A 22535-nucleotide genomic window follows, 5' to 3' on the forward strand; every position below is an offset into this window, starting at 1 on the left:
TTTAATCTGGTGGCCAGATTTTGGCAGATATCTTTTTGACTGCATCATTTCTAAAACAATTACTTCTAACAAAATTTTAATCATTTATCTCCCCTTTGATAAATTGTAAAAGATTCAAAGAACACTTCTCTCCTGACCTCTTCCAGCTTTCTCTTGCCAGACGCAATCATGCATCAGTCTTTCTCCTCTTAGAGGTGAGTGACTACTGTCAGAAATTTGCTCTGTATCTTTTGAATTTCCTTTCACCACGTTTACATACAAATATAAATTCTTTGGAGGCTTAAAAAATAAACATAAATAGAAATACGCTTCCTTTTCTGAAATTTGCCTTTTTTTTTTTTAACTTGAAAATATCTCTTGGGGAGTGTTTCAACTCAGTATGTATTTAAGCCTCTGCATTTTTTAATGGCTACGTTAGTGTGGAGTTACGATAACTCTTTTACTCATTCCTCTGTTGATGCGTGTTGAGGCTGCCTCTTTTCTTCTATTATAGTGGAATTTCAACTCCCTCCATCTTCCCAGGATAAGTGGGAATGTATTTTTAGCTGAAATTTCTACAACTTGAATTATTGGGTCAAAGGTGTCAATTTTGCTATCCTCTTTCAATGAAACTCATCTTTTAATTGATAAATCAATTATATTGATTATAATTGGCATAGATTGTATACCTACTAAGTGCGTGGAGCTTCAGGCAAGACATAAACATGTACTTCTTAGTAGGGGAGATAAATGACTCTCATATGAGGCTAACGCCTTTTCAGACAAAAACCACTTTTTAATTAATTTTGCTTTCTTTGGTCGACAAGGCTGTCCTCTAATGTAATTAAAGGCTGTGGGCCTTTGTTGTAACGCAGACTGAAGCTGCTTTATTATAATATAACAGTTTTCAATTTGGACCTTGCACTGCAAGTTTGTGATTGACTTTTGACTATGAGATTTCAAAGGACCTGTGGCTGTTTTTGTTTGGCGATTTCCAGCCTCTGAATATCTAACTATCCCTCATATATCTGGGCAGTACAATCCCTAAAATACTTTGTGACCCACATCAGGGCTCAGGGACTAGACTTGGACAGCCCAGACACAATGTCCAGCAGACGTGAGTGGGGGTCGTGCGTAGTGAGTCTGATGATGTTTCTCCAGGACAGCCTGATGGGATGGGGCCACTAACTCTGGATGAAATAGTTTGCCTGTAGCTAGTGAATAGTACAGCAAGAGACTTGAATTCAGGTATTTTGACACCAGAGACTGAACATTTAATTAGGTTATTATGCAATTATCACTACAAAGTGGAATTGCTATCACTGCCAAAAAGGTTCAGAGAGGGGAATGTTTGCTATGGGCTAGGACTGCCCTGTAGGACTTTCAGGAAGGATCTGGAATTTGAATGGCTTAGATTTAAGTCAGGAGGAAGAAGAAGAAGAGGAAGAAAAAGGTAATTCAGAAAGGAACAAAGAATGAATAAAGATATGGAAGGAGAAAATAAAAAAGCAAAGAATTTGCAATAATAACAACCATAATAATAGCAATAAATTACCATTACAGATCACTTTAATTTGGGGCTTTACTAAGTGCTCACTGGAAAGCATTTTATCTAGCTCTTAATAGATTCTGATAAGATAATATCATTCTCCTTTTATGAATGTGGAAATGGAGCCTAACAATATTAAGTAAGCTGCCCAAAGCCATGGAGCCAACAAAGATGTGTAGCCCAGTCGGTGGACTGGTGGAAGGGCAAGGCACGCAGAGAGAGGGGAGGCATCGTGGGAAGTGTGAAGGAAGCCTGGCACAGGTAGTGCAGGGCCTTGAATGACCATGCCAGTAGGCAGTGGGGGAAATGCTTGAAAAGGTTTAGAAACTGGAGTGACGTGATGAAAGTGTGTATGTGACACAAACCTATTCCTTTTGTTCACAAGCTCTCCTCTCCTCTCTGAGAGATGGAGATCCTCTGACACTCTAAGCTTGCAAATGTGTGCAGTGATGGCATGTAGTGTTTGCAAAGATAAGCTGAAGATAAGAGAACCTGAACATGTGGCTGTATCCTTTTATGCCTGCCCAGGGGGCCCCATGCTAGACCTGAAGTGGTCTGCTATACCTTGAACACACAGCTAGGAAGAGCAGTGCTGCAGCAAAAAAAACGTATCTGAATTTGAAACCAGAAGGACCTGGATTCACAGTCAGGCTCTGCCACTCTCTAGCTTTGAACACATTCCTGAATGAGGAATCACTAGTCCCTGGGATCCGGTTGGGGAGAGGCTGAGACCTGGTCACACTTGAATGCCTGGCTAATGGGCTTTGTAAGAATTTTTTGATTAACAAGTGAATGGAGCTTTCTGAGCCTTTATCTCTTCATCTGTAAAATGAGGATCATCAAACTTATTTCATAAAGTCCTGCTTCCCATCAGCCAAGGGATTGTAGATACTCTAGGCCCACACTGGAGAAGAGACCTGTATTTCTGCTGCAGCCTCCTGCTTTTCTTGAGTTTGGTGATGAAGGAGAAATGATAATTCCTGGCTGGTTGTTATTTCAAGAGGTGATTTTTTGTTAATCAGTTTTAGAGCAATGCACATTCATTTTATAGAGAATTCAGAAAAACAGAGAAGTTAAAAATAGAAGATAGGAAAATAATAATATGTCACCATAAGATAATAGATACTGGTGTTTCCTGTTTTGGCCAATTTTCCTCCACCTGGGTAACATACACACATACATACATACATACATTTATTATTTATTTATTTATTTATTTATTTATTTATTTATTTATTTATTTATTTCTGTTTAGTTTTTAATACAATTTTCATTTTGGAATACCGTCAGATTTACATAGAAGTTGCAAAGATAGAAGAGAGGGCTCCTATATGCCATTCATCCAGTTTCCTCTAATATTAACATCTTATATCACCACATACATTTGGCATAATGAAGAAATCAGTGTTGGCATATTCGTGGTAATAAGCTCCAGACTATTTTTCCCACTAACATCCTTTTTCAGTTTTAGGTTCAAATCCAGGATAGCACATTGCATTTGGTATTTTTTTTAAATTTTTAAAATTTACTTATGACAGTCACACACACACACAGAGAGAGAGAGAGAGAGAGAGAGAGGCAGAGACACAGGCAGAGGGAGAAGCAGGCTCCATGCACCGGGAGCCCAACGTGGGATTCGATCCCGGGTCTCCAGGATCGCGCCCTGGGCCAAAGGCAGGCGCCAAACCACTGCGCCACCCAGGGATCCCTGGTATTTAGTTGTTTTTCAAGAGCAGGGATTAACTCAGTGATATTCCTCTTGTACAAGTTTTGCAAGAAGAGTTTAAACTTTCAATCTGGTCAACTGACCCCTTCTAAAAAGCTTAAACTCTGTATTTCTTTTATTACATGAGTATGCAAATCAAACACACACACACCTCTACACAGACCCAAAAACATACATTCCAAGTATAGTTTGTTGTTCGTAATGCTTTAGGATAGCAATCATAAACTATATTTATTATATTTGTCCAATGCAACAGCATGATTGCTTCTCTATAAATTCTCCTTAGTACTGAAAATAAATCAGGTTGGAACCAGTACAGTTGGGTCTGCTCACACACCCCTTAGGACAAGGATGGGGAGAAAGTTTTGCATGTGTGGCTACCTACCATGAAGCTAAACTTGAAAAGGTAGACAAAAAGAGGTGATGCCGTCTGGCTAGTCAGCAGTTTGTACTTCCTAAGGATTTTTTACTTCTATTATTTTTTAAAAATTATTTTTAATAAAGGATTTATTTATTTGTTTTAGAGAGAGAAGCAGGGAGAGGGACAGGGAAGATCCAGAATCCTGAAGCACTCAGTACAGAGTCCCAGGTGTGGCTGGATCCTAGGACTGTGGGATTATGACCTGAGCTGAAAAAAAATGAGTCCTCTCCTTAACTGACTGAGCCACTCCAGGTGCCTCTGGAGTTTCTTAATTTAAAAAAAAAAGTCAGTATAAGTTAAGTAAGAGTCAAATACTCCCATTTTGTCACCTGGGTTACTTTTAAACTGGAGGTTTCTGCCTTCTACCCTGGGGGTCCTGAGCTTACCTTACCTACAGGGAGGGAGGTGGCTTTTAAGGGGGTTAAAAAACAAGGTCTCTCTTGGTCCTCCTGTTGGAGGCAGGGGACCAATGATCTTGAGTTCCTTTCACACTGGCCTTGCACACTGTTGGGGTCCCAGTGCCCCATGCAGCACCTGGCACATGGTGGGTGCTCACTAAATCCATGTTGGCCACATCTTTCAACACGTTTTAATCTTGGTTACTATTTCCTTAGCAGAGAGTGTAAGATAAATGAGTGGGTTAATATTTTAATTAAAAATATCTTGATAATTTATAGTGTCTTCTCAAGAAATCAACACATGTTTTCTTTTAAAATAAGTAATTTTTAAGAGCGACATGGTCATAGAAAAGTTATAAAATGCAGATAGGTAAAAAGAAAAAAAAATCTTTCCATAATTTCTCTGTTGGGATATATATATATTCTCCATCTAGTTCTTTTTCTCCATATATATGTGTATAGTTTATTACACGAAAAATACATATTAGACACACATATAAACATAGTGTTTTATAATTTGCTTTTTTTTCTATTTGTGGGTGCTCTACTCAATGATTTTTGTTGTTTTGTTTGTTTTAAAGATTTTATTTATTTATTCATGAGAGACACAGAGAGAGACAGGGACCTAGGCAGAGGGAGAAGCAGGATCCCTGCAGGAAGCCCAGTGTGGGACTTGATCCCTGGACCCCAGGATCACCACCTGAGCTGAAGGCAGATGCTCGACCACTGAGCCACCCAGGTGCTCTCAACTCAATGTTTTAAATCTTGGCTTGCAGTTTTTCTTTCTAGCCTGTTAATAATTAATTCCCAGTCTGTTATATCTGCATTCAACAGGGATCTACTTTCACGGCTGAATTTAAATATTTCCAAAAACAGTTAGCAAACGCATTCAAAAATAATCAGTAAAACATTTTGTTTGGCGTGGTGTAGACTGAAAAAGTTTTCATTCTTTTCATACTTTTTGTACTTAAAGAAATGGTAAAAATATCTTTTTGGGACCAGTATGGAATTGTCGTTAAGAGTAAAGGCATTTAAGTAGCCTAACTATACCATCTACTACTGTATCACCAAGGGAGTGACATTTCAATGCAAAGAAATCAAATGCATTTACTTTTATGAAAATTAAGACACACTCTGTGAGGAGTGTCGCCCTAGAATTGTGGGCTTGTGCAGTGAGAGGCCAAGCAGCAACTGTAAAGGATGAGCCGAGAATATGAAAGATAAAGTTGTGGTTTGCTTATTTTGCCCCAGGCTGGTGAAAACATTGTCATTAACCAGCTCCGGCCCCTCAGTATCACCAAAGCAAACCCATGTCTTACTTTTTTAGCCATTTTATTTTTGCTCACTGATCTGTGGGCTCCTAGAAGGGAAAGACCGTATCGAATTCCCATCTCTAACCTCAGTGCCTAAGAATCAGGCCCGTGAGTAAATGGAACAGTGGCTGAGGGGACCTGCTAAATAGTGGATTCTGATGAGAAAGCATCACTTGTTTCTGGAACTGCTTTCTTTTCACCTCATTGTTCACGTTTTCCAAAGTTGCTCTTTAAGTGGGGGTTCACCATCTGAGCGAAGGCTTAGGTCGTAGAGTTGGGGAACGGCAGTTTTGATACAGCACAAACTTGATTTTCAAGCCCTGGCTGACTTAGGGAGAGGGGTTTTAGCTGTATTATCTTTAGGGGAACTTAAACCTTTAAAGAAAGGGACATCTCTGAGAAAGCACTGAATGCGCTGCCGTGGGCATGTCAGGTTGAAAGCGCTTTGTCGGCTTGTCCCCGCGGCTTACACACTTTAACAGCTCGTTGCTATTTGGTTACGTTTCTCCTGCCAGAGGGTCCAGGCTTCACCTGCCAGACTTCCTTCTCTTTGAAAGCTCAGCTCAAATGACCCTTCCTCCGTGGAGCCTTTACCTCCTCTCCCCTTCCGGGTCTCCAAACTGCCCAGAATCAGTTATTCTCATCTTTGGGCTCTCATAATGCTTTATTCCTATCTCTGTTTTAACACATCATTGTGCTTTTTTGGTTAAGTGGTGTTTTAGTCCATTTAAGGTGCTATATAACAAAATAGCACAGATTGGGTGGCTTATAAACAGCAAACATTTATTGCTCACAGTTCTGGGAGCTGAGAGTTCAAGATCGGGCTGCTGGCAGGGTCCAGGGAGGGCTGCAGACGTCTCATTGTGTCCTCGTAAGGTGGAAGGGAGCTCTCTGCATCATCCCCACCCCCCCTTTTGTTTAGGTTTTTATTTTGATTTCAGTTAGTTAACATCCGGTGTTACATTAGTTTCAGGTGTGCAATATGGTGATTCAACTCTTGTGTGCATCACCCGGGGCGCATCAGGATACGTGCACTCCTTAATTCTGGGGCCTCTTTTATAAGGGCACTAATCCCATTCATGAGGGTTCTGTCCTTATGACCTAATCACAGTCCAAACACTCTACCTCCTAATACGATCACACTAGAGGGTAGGATTTAATATATGAATTTTGGAGGATGCAAACATTCAATTTACAGCAGGGTAAAGGAGTCTATCTTGGTTGCACGGTGGAATTCCCTGAGGGCTGGGAGGGTTATTATTTACCATCGTGTCCTCCATTTTTGGTACAATACATGATGTAGAGTAGGGACTCCTGAACTTTGACATTTTCAGGGCCCTTCTATTCAGCATCACCATCTGTAAATACACTCGCTTTCTTTTTTTTTTTTCAGTGGCTGCTGAGCTGAATCTGTGATGATACACAGCAGATTCAGGATGTCCTTTGTGAATGGGTTCTGTTGGCTGGGTGGCTTCCCAGTCATCTTTAGCCCATTGTTAAAACCCATGAGAAGGCACTGTGGGTGGGGTGGGATGGGACTCTTGAAGCAGATGCAGTATTCAAAGTCTCTCTCTCCCCACACTGTTACCAAGCAGAGAGGCTTGTGTCTCACCCCATTGGTCTTCCAAACCCAAATGTGTTTAATCACCTACAAGTACCACTCATTAACTGCCCCTAAAAACAATAATTAGGTACCACTTTTTAATGTGAAGTGATCCATGTTACTATTGTTTCCTCCACATAGTGACTCTCCCACTGCTGCTATTGTGACAGCTAAATAAAAAGGCCAGTAATATGTGGGTTTCTGTTTTTTGTTTTTTTGTTTTTTTTTTTTTTTTTTACCTTGAGGAAACAAAGACTACCCTGACGTAATGAGATACTAGGAATCTGAAAAGAACCAAGCAGAACAATACAGATTCTTTTAAAAATGTTGTTATAAAGCCACCAAGCAGGAATTATTCAGCAATAATATATGGGAGACTGGTTATTGTTAGAACTTACAGTCCATGGGGAGAGGCAGGGTCTTGGGGAGAGAGACCAAGCTGTTGAAGACAACCTACGAGGGATGGGTGACCACACATGCACATATGTTGTCAGAGTTGACACTGTCTTCCAAGGATAGACATTAAGAAGCAGCTAAAATGCTAATGGGAATTGGCCAATGCACATTTTCCACAAAGCTTTCTAGTACTAAATTAAAATTTTTTAAAAAAGCAAACCCCTTTATTTAAAAAAGTGTCCTGCCAAGCACTGCTCTGTACAACATGAATTTCGAAGTCATCACTGAAAAGCTGCTTACACTACTTTCCCAGGAATTTCTCCATGTCTTGGTCGGAAGGTTTGGACTATCTTAGCACTGAGATTCTAACTCATTGGTCTGAGGAGTATGGCCTTCCCCCGCCAGGGTTCCTCCCTCTGCTTCAGATGGAAACCCTTCTAACTGCCACAGAATGCTCAGGTGACAAAACTGACATCTCACCATCTCTCTTTCTTTCTCTCTCTCTTTCTTTCTTTCTTTCTTCTTTCTTTCTTTTCTTTCTTTTTCTTTTTCTTTTTTTTTTAGATTTTATTTATTTCAGAGAGAGAGAGAGAGAACACAAGCATGAGCAGGGAGAGGGGCAGAGGGAGAAGCAGATTCCTGCTGAGCAGAGAGCCTGATGAGGGGCTGGATCCCAGGACTCCAGGATCATGACCTGAGCCGAAGGCAGATGCTTAACCGACTGAACCACCCAGCTTCCCCTGGCATCTCACCATCTGATTGGCCTCGTACCCAGGAGCACCCTGGGAAAGAATTTGAATGTTCTTGGCAGTTGAGATTCAGACCTTGACAGTTGTAGCTGATGGATTGGGTGGGGGCACAGCTGATGAACCTCACATTCCTGAGAGAGATCATCCAAAGTAAGGCATTTTGTATGATAGACTAGACTCAGCAGTGGGGCTTGTCAGTGGAAAGATGAGGTATTTCCAAGGACAACCATTTGAACCCACCAGACACCATATCTGAGCCTTGTGGTTGAGAGGATTATGAAATAAAACTGAAAAAAAATCATTTGGGGTTCCAGCCACTTGAGAGTTGGGCATTAGAAGGCACAATGTTTCTGTGTGAGATGGAGAGAGGTATTAGAATTGGAGATTAGGAGGTGGGGATGAGGAAATGCAGGCATGGATAAGCACAGATAAAGCAGGTCATTGGAGGTGAGGAGTGGGTCGGTACTCCCTCATGGGGCTTTGTGTAGGTAGCAAGCATCACACTATCAGCCATGGTTCTGCAGGCTGTGGAATTTTTTGGAATTAAGAGGAAGTTCTTAATTTATTTTTTTATTTTTTATAAATTTATTTTTTTTAAATTTATTTTTTATTGGTGTTCAATTTACTAACATACAGAATAAGCCCCAGTGCCCGTCACCCATTCACTCCCACCTCCCGCCCTAGTTCGTTTCCCAGAGTTAGCAGTCTTTATATTCTGTCTCCCTTTCTGATATTGCCCACACATATAAATTTATTTTTTATTGGTGTTCAATTTGCCAACATACAGGAAAGTTCTTAATTTTAAAGGGAGAATGACCTATGGGAAAGGATGGGACTAGACAGTAATGACCAACACTACAGGGTAGTGACATTTTAAAATAGTACCAATAGTAAGAGCACTAGTGATCCAAAGGAAGAAGCAATTTCTGGGAAGATAATTTTTTTTTTTTTTTGGAAGATAATTAGAGGGGATTGGAGAAGCCTTAATAGAAAGCCAGAGATGACATTTAAGTAGTTGGAGGGAGAAACACTGGGGGCAAGAAATTGTAAGAGCTGTATCTTGATCCTGTTAGCACTTTTTGGCAACTTCAGTATCCCACTTATTATGACTGTTGTGCTTATTTTTTTTATTTTTATTTTTTTATTGTCTTCTCCAGCTTTCTAGAAGTCATTAAGAGGGGCCCTGGCTAACTGAGGAGACTCATACAGAAACCCCTGTCTGTATCACAGCTACATCATTACTGAGCTCCTCTAACCTGGCCACCCCTGACGAGGATTATCATGGGCCTCAGAGAAGAAAGGAAACCAAAAAGCCATCAACAACAAATTGAAAACTGAAGTTGAAACGCAAATCTGAAGATTTGGAGTAAGAATTGTATCTAGTATGCAGTTATATCCTTAAAGGGATTAAACTATATGCAGGAGTAAGACACTAGTTAGTTAATGGATTTTGTCAATGCGGCTATTTGTATAATTCACGTGAAAGTGCATTTTACTACCTGAGATGAATACCTTTACCCTGGTTTACTTTTAAAAATATTTTCTTTATTTATTTGAGAGAGATAGCAAAAGAAAGCATGAGCAGAAGGGAGAGGGAGAAGCAGACTCCCCATTGAGCAGGGAGCCCGATGTGGGGCTTGATCTCAGGACCCCAGGATTATGACCTGACCCATAGGCAGATGTTCAACAGACTGAGCTACTCGTGTGCCCCACCCCCCTTTTGGCTCCATCTTAGTATACAAGGCTGCTATAAAATGGAAGATGTAAAAAGTTTTAAGAGAATTTTCAAATAGGTACCTATCTCTGCACTGGCCCTATTAGAAAATGAGGATCAATACAACATGCATTGGAGAACTAATGTTCTAGGAAGTCTAATTCTATGTTTTTGCTCAACTCAGGGGAAAGGAGAATAAAAGGGAAATAATAATAATAATTTTCTCTCAATGCCATCCTTGTACTTTGGCCAAATATAGCAAGTACCAAGTGAAGGGGTGAGAAGTAAGGGGTCAGGTATATGGCTTGACAGTCTGTTCCCAGGCACCCTGCATAGGTGGTCACACTGTCCTGCACTGGAGGTTTGTCTCCCTGAATTATCCAAGCCGGCTCTCAGTGCAACATGAACTCACTGATTCTTTGCCAACCTTTCAGTTCCCTTGAAGTGGCAGGTGCATAAAAGCCTACCTCCTATTGCAAACCTCTGAATTCCAGCAGCACCCCCTTCTTGGCTGTGCTTCTCAATCTGGAGGTTTAGCAACCAAATATCAGAGGCTGGCAGGTGGGTATTTTTGAGTTTTGACTTCATGTTTGGACTAAGATGTCATATTTGAAAGGAAAGGTTATTCTTTGGTATTATTTTTTTAAAAATAAAAATAGCATTACCACCATCCCAACTCTATCATTCCTGACTAAAGATTAGCACCAAACAGTCTTCTGGGGTTTCTACCCACAGGTTTATCAAAGATACTGCCAATATTAAACTTTAAATTATGTTTATTTCATATTCTGCTTTAAGATAGGTTAATCTTTCTTTCTTTCTTTCTTTCTTTCTTTCTTTCTTTCTTTCTTTCTTTCTTTCTTTCTTTCTTTCCTTTTCTTTTTCTTTCTTTTCTTTCTTCTTTCTTCCCTTATCTCTTTTACTTTTTTATAATCCACAGATAGTTCATGGTTGCATTCACCTGTGCTCACCCAGCCTGAGGGGTGTGTGTCTTTATGAAGTTGAGCCTCTCAGAGGTATGTATATAAGGCCTATCACCTGGACCACCAGGTGAATGTTTGAATGTTGAATAGGCCCTGACTCATTTCAGGTGGCCACCACATGGACAGAAGGAACTGGGAGGAGGATCTTTGCTTTTCTGTTCCAGCTGCTCCATGGATAACTTCCCATTCCCCCTTGACATTCATTCAGCCTTTTATGTCTATTGCCTGAAAGTCCCATGCAGAACCCCCTCCCCTGCCCCCCCCACCCCGCCCCCAGGGATCAAAGAGGAATTAAGTGCCTTTCCCCTCTTATGCCTCTCTCCCTTCCTTAGGGAGGTCATTAAGAGCAAAATGAGAACTGTGTCTTGGGCTCTGAAAATCATGGGGTTCAAGCAGTTTAAGAGGGATGACTACTGATTTCTCTGGAATTCTTTTCCCTCAAGGCTTTTAGGAGATGGGCTGAGTAAAATGTGTATCTGCCGGTACATGGAGCCTAGAGCCACAAACTTCAAGCTTGGCCACTGGCCAAGGGGTGGGGGGGCGGAATCGGCTGTTGTTAAAATGCTAAGTAAAATAGGCAGTTTCACATGCAATAATGAGTTCACTTACATAAAGAGGAATATGTATAGATAAGAGATCTTAACTAAATGGAGGTATTTACAGCTGCACGTGAGTTTATCATTGATAGCTTCCTTTGGCTTTTTGCACTTCCCAACCCACAAAGAGCATGTGCAATTTTTATCAATGGAGGGTTAAAACAAAACAAAACAAAAACCTTTAAGAAATAATGTATGTAGGGGGTAGGAACTGTGCTTCTTTCCTTTCACTGTTGTGGTAATGACCTCTGTCTGCAGTGGACAGACACCTGGCCTAGCACCTGGATTGGGATTTACTAAGGAGGTAAACTAGGGTCTGCTCTAGTGCTCCTTGGGCAACAGAAACTTTGGTGTCTTGGAGACCTAAAGATGGTCCCAGGAGAAATCCCTGAAATGAGTTGCTTACCTATGGAGTCCTGTGGGTTTGTCATGATAATTAAGTTATGCTGCCAGTTTGCTAATTTCAATAATAGAATCATAAAGTGTTGGACCTGGAAGGATCTTGAAGAATCATCTACTTTGTTTTCTCTTTTTGTGGCAGAACCAGGTTGAAAGCTCGATAGTAATATTACTTTTCAGTTAGCATCCACTGTGTGCTGGGAATGGTACAAGGGACTTTATATCTGTAAATCTTTAATCGTACTATTAATGTGGGTATGTGTTATCCGTATACTGATTTTATAGAGGAGGTTAAATGATTAAATGCTCTTGCACCTCAACTTCCTCATCTATATAGCAGCTTCTTTCAAAGCATCCACCTGGAGTCCAAGGTGGGCTCCCTGTTTGTCTGATTCCAAAATGGGCTCTTATTATACACAATTCTGGTCTTTATTTTCAACATGGGCTACCTGATTCCCAGTCGTAGAGCTTTATCTCTTGTTGCCACATTTAAAACCCAGGTCTGTTTTAACCTGCGTTAGCTGACCAGATCAATCCCCAAACTACAGTCTTCTTGTTAGGGTAGTCTGGTTTTGACATGAAGAAGCCCGCTTCCCTGTTAGAAGGCCCACATTTGCTCCTCAAAGCAATATGGCTGCAGGCCTTCAGCCTGAGCTCAGACATGCTTTCCTTTGCTCACCCACTTCCTTTTCACTGTGAGTGTTCCCATCTATTGCCGTGAGAATGTCCAGCCAGAGTGAAGGTGTGGTGGCCAAGAGATTGTCACCAGAGCCCCAGCTGTGGGAAGGGAGCCTCAAGGCTGGACGTAGCCCCCTGAGGCCTCTGCTGCCTCCCCCGGGTCTTTCTGCCCTCCCACTGTGGGAAGGCTGGGCTGACCTGGTCTTTGGGGGCTTTCTGAGGTAAGGGCTGAGGGGAGGTACGGCAGAGAGGTATCTCTTCTTTCAGAGGAAAGTAAAGACTTAAATCATGAAGGGAATCAACTTGGAGTGTGTTCTCCATGTTTCAGTCTTGCCAGAGGCACTCTGGTTAATCAGATATTCTGAACAAGGGTGATGGTGTATGCTATACGTAGCTGAATTCTTTTCCAGGGATGATAACACAATAAAATATGGGTAAAACCCAAACTACACTAAATCTCATTAAACCTTTCTTTGATGATTCATAAGTCCTTTAGGATCCTGTAGTGCCTCAGGGTCACCATTATGTGTATCATCATCCTTGATGAGGCAGGCAGCTAAATAAAAATACCAGATTTGAAGTTACAAGCCTCACTCCCACTTTGCCTACCTGGGTGGTCTTGGGCAGGTGTCTTGACCTCTTGAGCATCCAAAAGAGGGGTGGCAACATTACATCATAGGGCTGTCATTGTAGAAAGCTATGTGCATAAGGACTATCATTGTAATTATTGTTACCATTAAGCTAACAGTATATCAAACTGCTGGCCGATAGGTAGTTCCATTATATGTTTTTTTAAACATGATTCAAAGTGATTCACTCTAGTTTCCTTTTAAGGAAGACATGGCTTCCCCAGCAGCAGGTAATCCTGAGAAGTGATAGTTAGTCAAGGGCCAGCAAGAGTGTTTTTAAACAGTTTTTAAACCGCAAAAGTGGTACATGGTTTTTGTGAAGAAATTAGGGTGTTACAGAAGAGCATATTAAAAAATAAAAGTCAGGATCCCCGGGTGGCTCAGCGGTTTGGTGCCTGCTTTCAGCCCAGGGTGTGATCCTGGAGTCCCAGGATCGAGTCCCACATCAGGCTCCCTGCTTCTCCCTCTGCCTGTGTCTCTGCCTCTCTCTCTCTCTCTCTCTCTCTCTGTCTCTCTCTGTGTGTCTCATGAATAAATAAAATCTTAAAAAAAAAAGTCCTCTTCTACCCTCATTGTCTCAGTCTTCCCCAGAAGGAAGCTTTCTGTAGTTTAGTGTATATGTGCATGCATGTATGTATCAGATGTATATTATAGTGTATCAGATATACTTTTATTGTCCTATGACTTGCTTCTTTTTTTTTTTTTTTTTTTCACTTAACAGCATATCTTGGGGATATTTTCATTCTTTTTTTACAGCTGCATCTGCCTGGTCTTTCATAATATGGATGAATTTTATCTTGTTTAACCATTGCTGTTGATAAACATTAGGTTATTTCTAGCTTTTCTATAGCAAACAATGCTGCAGTGAGCACAGAATGACATTTATGTACCGACTCAGTCATAGCCATTCAGTAATTTATTACCACCTCAGGTCACTTCAACTTGTATGTCCCAAAATACATTCTGGATATATCTGCCTTCCTAAAGAGAGGGCATTAAATATGAACAAAGCACATGACTTTAACAATGTGGTGATTTCTAATGCATTGATCTGCTTGTGCCATTACCACCACAACCCTATTTTATTTTATTTTATTATTTATTTTGTATCTTTTTAATTGGAGTTTGATTTGCCAACATATCGTATAACACCAGTGCTCTCATCTCGTCAAGTGCCCCCCTCAAAGCCCATCACCCAGTCACCCCCCCCCACATCCCTTTCCATTACCCCTTGTTTGTTTCCCAGAGTTAGGAGACTCTCATGTTCTGTCTCCCTCACTGATATTTCCCACTCATTTTCTCTCCTTTCCCCTTTATTCCCTAACTATTTTTTATATTCCCCAAATGAATGAGACCATATAATGTTTTTCCTTCTCCAATTGACTTATTTCACTCAGCATAATACCCTCCAGTTCCATCCACGTCGAAGGAAATGGTGGGTATTTGTCGTTTCTAATGGCTGAGGAATATTCCATTGTATACATAAACCACATCTTCTTTATCCATCATCTTTCGATGGACACCGAGGCTCCTTCCACAGTTTGGCTATTGTGGACATTGCTGCTATAAACATCGGGGTGCAGGAGTTCCGGCATTTCACCGCATCTGTATCTTTGGGGTAAATCCCCAGCAGTGCAATTGCTGGGTCGTAGGGCAGGTCTATTTTTAACTCTTTGAGGAACCTCCACACAGTTTTCCAGAGTGGCTGCTCCAGTTCACATTCCCACCAACAGTGCAGGAGGGTTCCCCTTTCTCCACATCCTCTCCAACATTTGTTGTTTCCTGCCTTGTTAATTTTCCCCATTCTCACTGGTGGGAGGTGGGATCTCATCGTGGTCTTGATTTGTATTTCCCTGATGGCAAGTGATGCGGAGCATTTTCTCATGCGCTTGTTGGCCGTGTGTGTCTTCTTTGGTGAAATTTCTGTTCATGCCTTCTGCCCATTTCGTGGTTGGATTGTTTCTTTGCTGTTGAAGTTAATAAGTTCTTTATAGATCTTGGATACTAGCCCTTTATCATCTGATATGTGATTTGCGAGTATCTTCTCCCATTCTGTAGATTGTCTTTTAGTTTTGTGGACTGTTTCTTTTGCTGTGCAGAAGCTTTTTATCTCCACAACCCAATTTTAGAGTATTTCTATCACCTTCCGAAGCTCCCTTTTGTACCTCTTTGGGTTTAATGACCACACTTGTCCCAGCTCTAGGCAACCACTGATGATGATTTTTTTCTATCTAAAATTTTGCCTTATCTAGAAATTTCATATAAATGGAACCACAATATGTAGTCTTTTGTGTCTGGCTTCTTATACTTAACCAAAATGTTTTCTGAGGTTCAGCCATGCTTTTGGATGTATCAGTTATTGCTGAACAGTGCTCCAGTGCATAGCCAAACATTTTATTTATTCATTTGGATTGTGTTTCCAGCACGGGCTACTTTCATTTTTTGCCTATTATGCATAATGATACTATGAACCATTGGTGTACAAATTTTTGTATGGACATATATTTTTATTTCGCTTGGATAAATACATAGGAGTGAAATTCCTGGATTTTGTGATAAGTATATTTTTAACTTAAAAAAAAAAAAAGGCCAAATTATTTTCTAAAGTGGTCGTTTTATTTTATATTCCTAACAGCAACGTATGAAGGTTCCAGTGGCTTCACATCCTCACTAACACTTTGTATTGTCAGTTGTTTTACTGTAGTTCTTCTACTGGTCTTGTAGTGGTATCTCCTTGTCATTTTAATTTGCATTTTCCTATTAATAATGATAGTGGGCAGCTTTTCATGTGCTTATTAGCCATTCATGTATATTCTATGGTAAAGTGTTCAATCAAATCTTGTGTTCATTTTGTACTGGACTGTTTGCCTTTTATTATTGCAAGAGTTCTTTATATATTCTGAATACACACCATATATATATTTATACGTATGATTTATATACAGATACATGATTTATAATTATTTTTTTCTCAATCTATGGCTTGTTTTTCAATCCATTTCCTTAGTGATGATTTTTGAAGAAATATTTAAATTTTTTTTGAAATATTTAATTTTGATGAGTCGAGACTTGTTGATTTTTTCTATTATGGAGCTTTGGGTGTCATATCTAAGAGATCTTTGCTTACCTCAAGGTCACAGAGATTTTCTCTTCTGTTTTCTTCTAGAAGTTTTATAAAAAACCAAGGTGGTTTTATAAGTTATTTCAAAGACTAGATGAAACTAATGTTTTCCATAGGCCCTTCCTTGACTGAAATCAATGGGTCTGTGGAGTTAAATCTACAGAACAGGTCTTTTCTACTTTTTCACAGTAGTTTTTACAGTTTGGCTAGATTGTGTACCTACAGAATTACTATAGTAGTCTTTGTTACTGGCTCCTTAAAAATTTTTTCCCAAGATAAAATATAAGATTATATCCCTTTAGAAGGATCCAGAGAGGTTTCCTTTGAGGAAATTATATTTATTTCCTATACCATGAATAGAATATTCTCTGTGTTACATCATTTAGAAAATGTAGGGCAATATCTCTCAATACCAAAGCAGTAAAGTCCTTTCCTATTACCAGCTATTTTGATGTGGCATATTTCCATTTGCTTCTCTTTATTCCTAATAACTCATTTTATTTCTTTAGATAATAAGGCTATGATTTAGTAGCTCTTAATGAGGTTCTGTGTATGTGTGTGTGTGTTTTAAGAGCTATCTGGCTCTTTATTAGAGGCAGCTTCAATCTCATTTGTTTCAAAGCTTCATTGATTAAAGCATATATGGGTTCTCATTCCTTATTTGATACTCTTAGGGCCATATATATTTTTAAATGTATAATTTTTAAAAAACAGTTTTTTAGAAAGATAATATACTGAATATTATGACTGAATAAAATATCTCCTGGGAGTTAAGATGACGACTACTTCATAGTACGGATATAGTAGTATTTTTAAATATGCTCAATATTTACAATATGTGAAATAAATAAAGACTATAAATAGCTTCTATCAGTTTGGATCAGGTTTTCCACCATTTGAATTCAGGTCTGGTTAGTTTGGGAGGCAAATGAACTATAAAAAAATGTTTCCATCTTAGAAGCTTTCTAGATTTTATAATTGAAAGTAAAGGCTAGTGGATTTGTATTGCCTGGGAACATCAGTGGCTTATTGTGCTGTGTTGGGTTTCTTAGTAGTTGACCACCGCTGGTTTTGCATTTGGAGCCCCGGTAAGCGGGTGTTACATTCCAGGAGACACGGACAGACTTTGGCAGGCCTTGGCGAGCCTTTAAGCCTGAATTTTCTGAATGAACATTTTAAAGAGAGAGAATTTCCACTGTGTACAATGCTATGGTTTAGATTATTTTCTAGGGGGTGGTGTTTTGTCATTCATAATCAATATATGCTTGAAAAAATACTTTCTCATCTCCCACTAATTCCAGTGCATTAATTCCATCTGCCTCATGGCACAGCCTCTCGGAGGCAGATGCCCAATAAAGATCTGTTATCTAGGGGGCCTGGATTCCTGGCTTGGGGTGAAATTGTATCCTATAAAATGGAATTGAGTCAAGCTGTGATATATTTGAATCCCATCGAGAGCTAGATTACATGGTCAATGGCAGCTCAGAAGCATATTTTAATCACCAAGCACTGTGGTGCTGACCTGAAAGCACTTATAGAAACCTCTGGCCCACGTCCCTAGGGAAAATGAGAGCTTTCTTGGTACCTAAAACTTCTTTCCTCACATATAGGAAGTGTCTTAGAGACTCATCTAATGGTACTTTATTAAATAAGTATAGAAGCAGTACATACATTTCATGAAAGATTTATACAAGTAAATAGTATACAAAAGCTTATGTAAGTATATGGAGGTAAACAGTAAAGGAAAGCCCCTCAACGCCACTGTTCTACTCCACTTGTGCTAACCTCCTCAAGGAGGAGGGGGATACCTCTGGTGGTAATTTGGTGTGTGTGTCATGCCAGGCCTCTACATTGTCACCATGCATGTGCACGCACACACATAAACACACACACACACACACACCCCATCATATTTATAAGTAAATGGGCCATACTCGTCATATTGTCCCGTCACTTCCTTTTCTTAGCAATCTATCAGGGACATCCTTTATGGACACTGCTATCTTTTTGATGGCTGTAGAGCATTGCCAAGCATGTATTTAATCCGTCACCTAGTGAAAAATCTGTAGGTGGTTTTGGGGTATTACAAATGAGGCTTCGGTGACCTTCCTTATTCATTTATATTTTGGGCATATGTTAGCAAGATTTTCATGGTTTTTGGTTTGTCTCTCAGGTCTTACTCCCAACAATTACTTTTAGTAAGTCTAAATGTCAGCATTCTCCTCTGTCCTCCAGCTATTGATGTAGAAAGCCATCTGGGGCACTGGTCCTCTTTGCTGGACATATGTGTATCTCTTGCGGTGAGGATGGGGGACGGTATACGAAGAGGAGAGTAGTTTATGTTTACAACTTTGGTACTTTTGTTTTGTCTGCTAGCTACTAACTTAATGTTGTATTCTCTTATTTCCACATACAGGACAGGTCAGATAAAATAAGACCTTGCCTTCAATTATGTAAATTGTTACAACGTTTTTTGGAGACCTCTCCACAGTATCTCCTACAATTTAAAATGTTTTGATCCTGCAGTTTTACTGCTAATATACTATGGAAATCACTTTATTTTGAGACCTGAAAGATTTTGTTCAGACATGAATCTCAAAAGCTTTTAGGAATCTTCTTATTTAAATACTTCCTGCAATGGAGTGAGTGTATGTGTCCCCCCTAAATTAATATGTTAAAATCCTAATACCCAATGTGATAGTATTGGAAGGTGGGGCTTTAGAGGGGTGATTAGATTGCGAAGGTCAACAGCTATGAATGAGATTAGTGCTCTTTCCAAAGCCAACCCAGAAAGCCCTGTCACTTTTCTTCTGCCCTGTGAGGACACAATGAGAAGTCAGCTTCTGCAACCTGGAAGAGAGTTCATACCACAACTCACCATAACTGGGACCTTGATCTTAGAATTCTAACCTTTTAAACTATGAGAAAAAAAACTTATAAGCAACCCCATTTTATATGGTATTCTCTCACAGCAGCTCAAGCAGACTAAGACAGTTCCTTTTGCAAAAATGCTGCAAGACCTTTATAGAAATCAGTCTTTTATCCTGCAGAATTAGAAATTTTCAGAACCCTAGAATGTGAAGCTGTGAGGACATTTGGACACACAAATGAGAGAATTGGGTAAGATGTGAGTAAATTTCCTGTACCTCTTACCCCCCTTGGTCCTCTGGTCCAGCCAAAAGCTGGTGGTAAAGGCAGGATGGCAGTGATGGGCGTAGTACTGATGGGGAACCTCTACATCTAGGATGGGACCTTTAGCAGACATTCTCTCGCTCTGTTCTTCACTACTGAATGGCCTTTGTGTGCATCAAAATTCCTGTTAGCTTTAAAAATCTTGTGATCTAGCCTTACTTTCATAATTTTTACTAATAAAAAGTCAATTAGGAGACATGTAACCAAACTAAGAAGCAGGTTATCCTTTTGAATATGAAAAATGGCTGTTTGTTAACTTTCAGATGTACTTCTGTAGTATTTCCCCAGAGTTGATGCTCCTGGATGTTATTTAAGACTGTTCAGCACTTGAACACAGGCGTTATAGTGGGAACTATGGATCTGGAAAGAAAGGAGGTAGAGTGCTTGTCCTCAAGAAGACTAGAGTTAAGTAGATCATATTTTGGCTATTGTTTTTAGAAATCTAGTAATGCTAGGGACAGAAATAAGGCCAAAGTGTGAAACTCCATGGAGAAAACTTTGAGCACAATTTATATATCACCCAAATGGACCCAAACTCTGTCCACCTTTGAGTATAAATGAAGACTTACTAAGATTATGGGCCAAATTGTGATGACCCTTGATGGCTATCCCCTTTGATGACTGTAGATTCCAGCTCCCCTCGACATCTCTTCCAGTTTACAGAGTGGGGACAAGTGCGTGCATGTTTTCCTAGGCTGGAAACTTGTCATGTCACTGTCCCTGGCCCAGCTGCAAGTTCTTTGTGACAGAGGGTTCCTCTGATGAGATTTTTATGGTTCCACAGGGCCAAGAGTCTGTGGCGGTGTTTAGAGGAGGAAACATGCTCTCCTTAGCTCTCTGGGCCCCACAGCGACCCTGCTTGTGCCTTGAGTGTTCCGAGTGACTCTCATGAGAAATGTTCTTCAAATTCTCACTCCAAAATCTCCCTCATCATGGCGGATCTAAACCATTGCCCATGTGTGAGTGTGTGTATGTGTGTGGGTTAGGGTGAGATAATGGACTGAAATCAAGCTGGCTTTTTTTTTTTTTTTTTTTAAGATTTATTTATTCATGAGAGACACACAGGGAGAGGCAGAGTCATAGGGAGAGGGAGAGGCAGGCTCCTCGCAGGCAGCCCAATTCGGGACTCGATTCCAAGACCCCAGGATCACGCCCTGAGCTGAAGGCAGACGCTCAACAGCTGAGCCACGCAGGCATCCCAAGCTGACTTTTCATGTCCCTGCCAGTCTTCCCCAATTTTTCCTTTCCAGTCTCTGGTAGTTACTACTACTCTCTCCTTTAAAGAAAAACACAGGGATCCCTGGGTGGCGCAGCGGTTTGGCGCCTGCCTTTGGCCCAGGGCGCGATCCTGGAGATGCAGGATCGAATCCCACGTCAGGCTCCCGGTGCATGGAGCCTGCTTCTCCCTCTGCCTGTGTCTCTGCCTCTCTCTCTCTCTCTGTGACTATCATAAATAAATAAAGTCTAAAAAAAAAAAAAAAAAAAAAAAAAAAAAAAAAATAAAATCTTTAAAAAAAAAAAAAAAAAAAAAAAAAAAAAAAAAAAAAAAAAAAATAAAGAAAAACACATCGTGTATGCACATCTCCTCAGGAAAATAGGCATCCAGTTCCCCCAATACAACCTGAGTCTGATGCAGACCGTGTCTTGTTTGACTCTGTATCCCTAGTGTCAGCCCAGTGCTTGTCACAGAAGTGGACCTTCAATCCTTTGGGAATTAATGAATCCATGTTAAGGGGGAGTGTTTAAATATAATCTATAGCTACTGAACAGAGGTTCCCTCAACTTCATGCTCCTGCCCATGGGAGAGGCTAGTATATGTTCGTTAACTAAATGAACAATTGGTATCTTTCATGTTCCAGATCGAATGATCTCATGATTTGTGCTGCCCAGTTTCTATATTTTTACATTGTTAGATTTGTGGCCAAAGAGATATTTATAAGACATTTGAAGGTATATATTGTCTGGATCTGTAAAATGATTTAAGAAGATTAATAAGCATTTATTAAGAAAAACATAAGCCACTCAAATGCAAAAACTATCCTAGGCACTAGGGACTTCTCATATTATGGAAAGCAGCAGATGCATGGGTGAAAAGAAATAGGGAGCCTGGGGGGACGGGTGGAGCAAGAAAGGAGGGAAGAAATAGAGGGAAGGTGGGAGATGAGCCAATGGTGACCAAGGAGTCATATTGGAACTCCTGGTTATCTAAGTTCCAAGTTCTAACCCTGGCACTGAGGTGAGCATGTTCACTTTTATTTTTTATTTTTAAAATGCATTCTTTTGAGGAATAAGTAATAGAGTCACATGATTTGACAACTAGAAGGTCTCAAAATAAAAAAAAAACCCACTCATTTTCTCTAGTCACCTGGCTCTTGGAGGGACATTTTATATCTCCCAAAGCAATTTTACCTAAGATTGAAGTCAAAGAGGAGATACAGAGAAACTTCAAAGATTTTTTAGTTCCTTAGGCAAAGTCAGAGCTTACCGACTTGTTTAGGAAAAATCTGTGATCTTGGTCTCATTAGTTTTATGTTCTAACATACCGAGCTTATTAGCCTGGACAGGAGCCCCTGATTGTTCACAAACCAGCAGAATCTCAGAGGTCTTGCCCTCGGTTTTAAAATGTGTCAGCAATGTCTGAATCTGGTGTTGGGTTGGGAGGAGGCGGTGACGGTGCTACAGACTTCCCCAAAGTAGTCCTTTGCCTGCTGCAGAGCCTAAGTCCAGGGAGGATGGGGGAGACTCAAAGACCAGACCAATCATAAGCAGTCTATGCAGAAGGTCATGGCAGGTAAGTGGACAAATGTATATGTCCAGAATCAGCTTAAAAGGTCAGAGGTCAGTGAGGGAAATGCACCTCCAACATCTAACTCAACCAGTTAAAAGAGCTAAGAAAGCTTAAGTGACTGCTAAGCAATAGAGCACCTGGGTGCTTCTATGTGACCAAAAAATCTTTCAAGCTTCAGTAAACCTTTAAGCTAATTTTATGTAGTTATGTAGAAAAATGATCAATTAGAAGGATTGCCACTATTGACAAAAAGTGAGAGTCATGATTTTCTTCTAGTGAATACTTTGTTTTTCCTCTTTCT

At 40.2% G+C, this 22535-nt stretch overlaps 1 long non-coding RNA gene across 10 annotated transcripts in view; it reads left to right on the top strand.

Moving 5' to 3' along the window:
* Positions 1-8047: 8047 nt before the first annotated feature.
* The window catches only part of LOC112662715 (uncharacterized), a 630650-nt gene continuing 616162 nt past the window's right edge, over positions 8048-22535 (top strand). For 8 of the 10 annotated variants that reach the window (XR_007408072.1, XR_003138759.2, XR_003138757.2 and 5 more), the window contains exons 1-3: positions 8131-8284; positions 9292-9509; positions 10789-10864. This is a non-coding gene — a long non-coding RNA (uncharacterized LOC112662715). Of the gene's footprint in view, positions 8285-9291; positions 9510-10788; positions 10865-22535 lie in introns of all 10 variants that reach the window. The other 2 variants (XR_004811877.2, XR_003138763.2) reach the window with 2 other exon arrangements.

Source organism: Canis lupus, chromosome 34 (genome assembly GCF_003254725.2).
Source record: "Canis lupus dingo isolate Sandy chromosome 34, ASM325472v2, whole genome shotgun sequence".
In the NCBI taxonomy this organism is placed as follows: domain Eukaryota; kingdom Metazoa; phylum Chordata; class Mammalia; order Carnivora; family Canidae; genus Canis; species Canis lupus.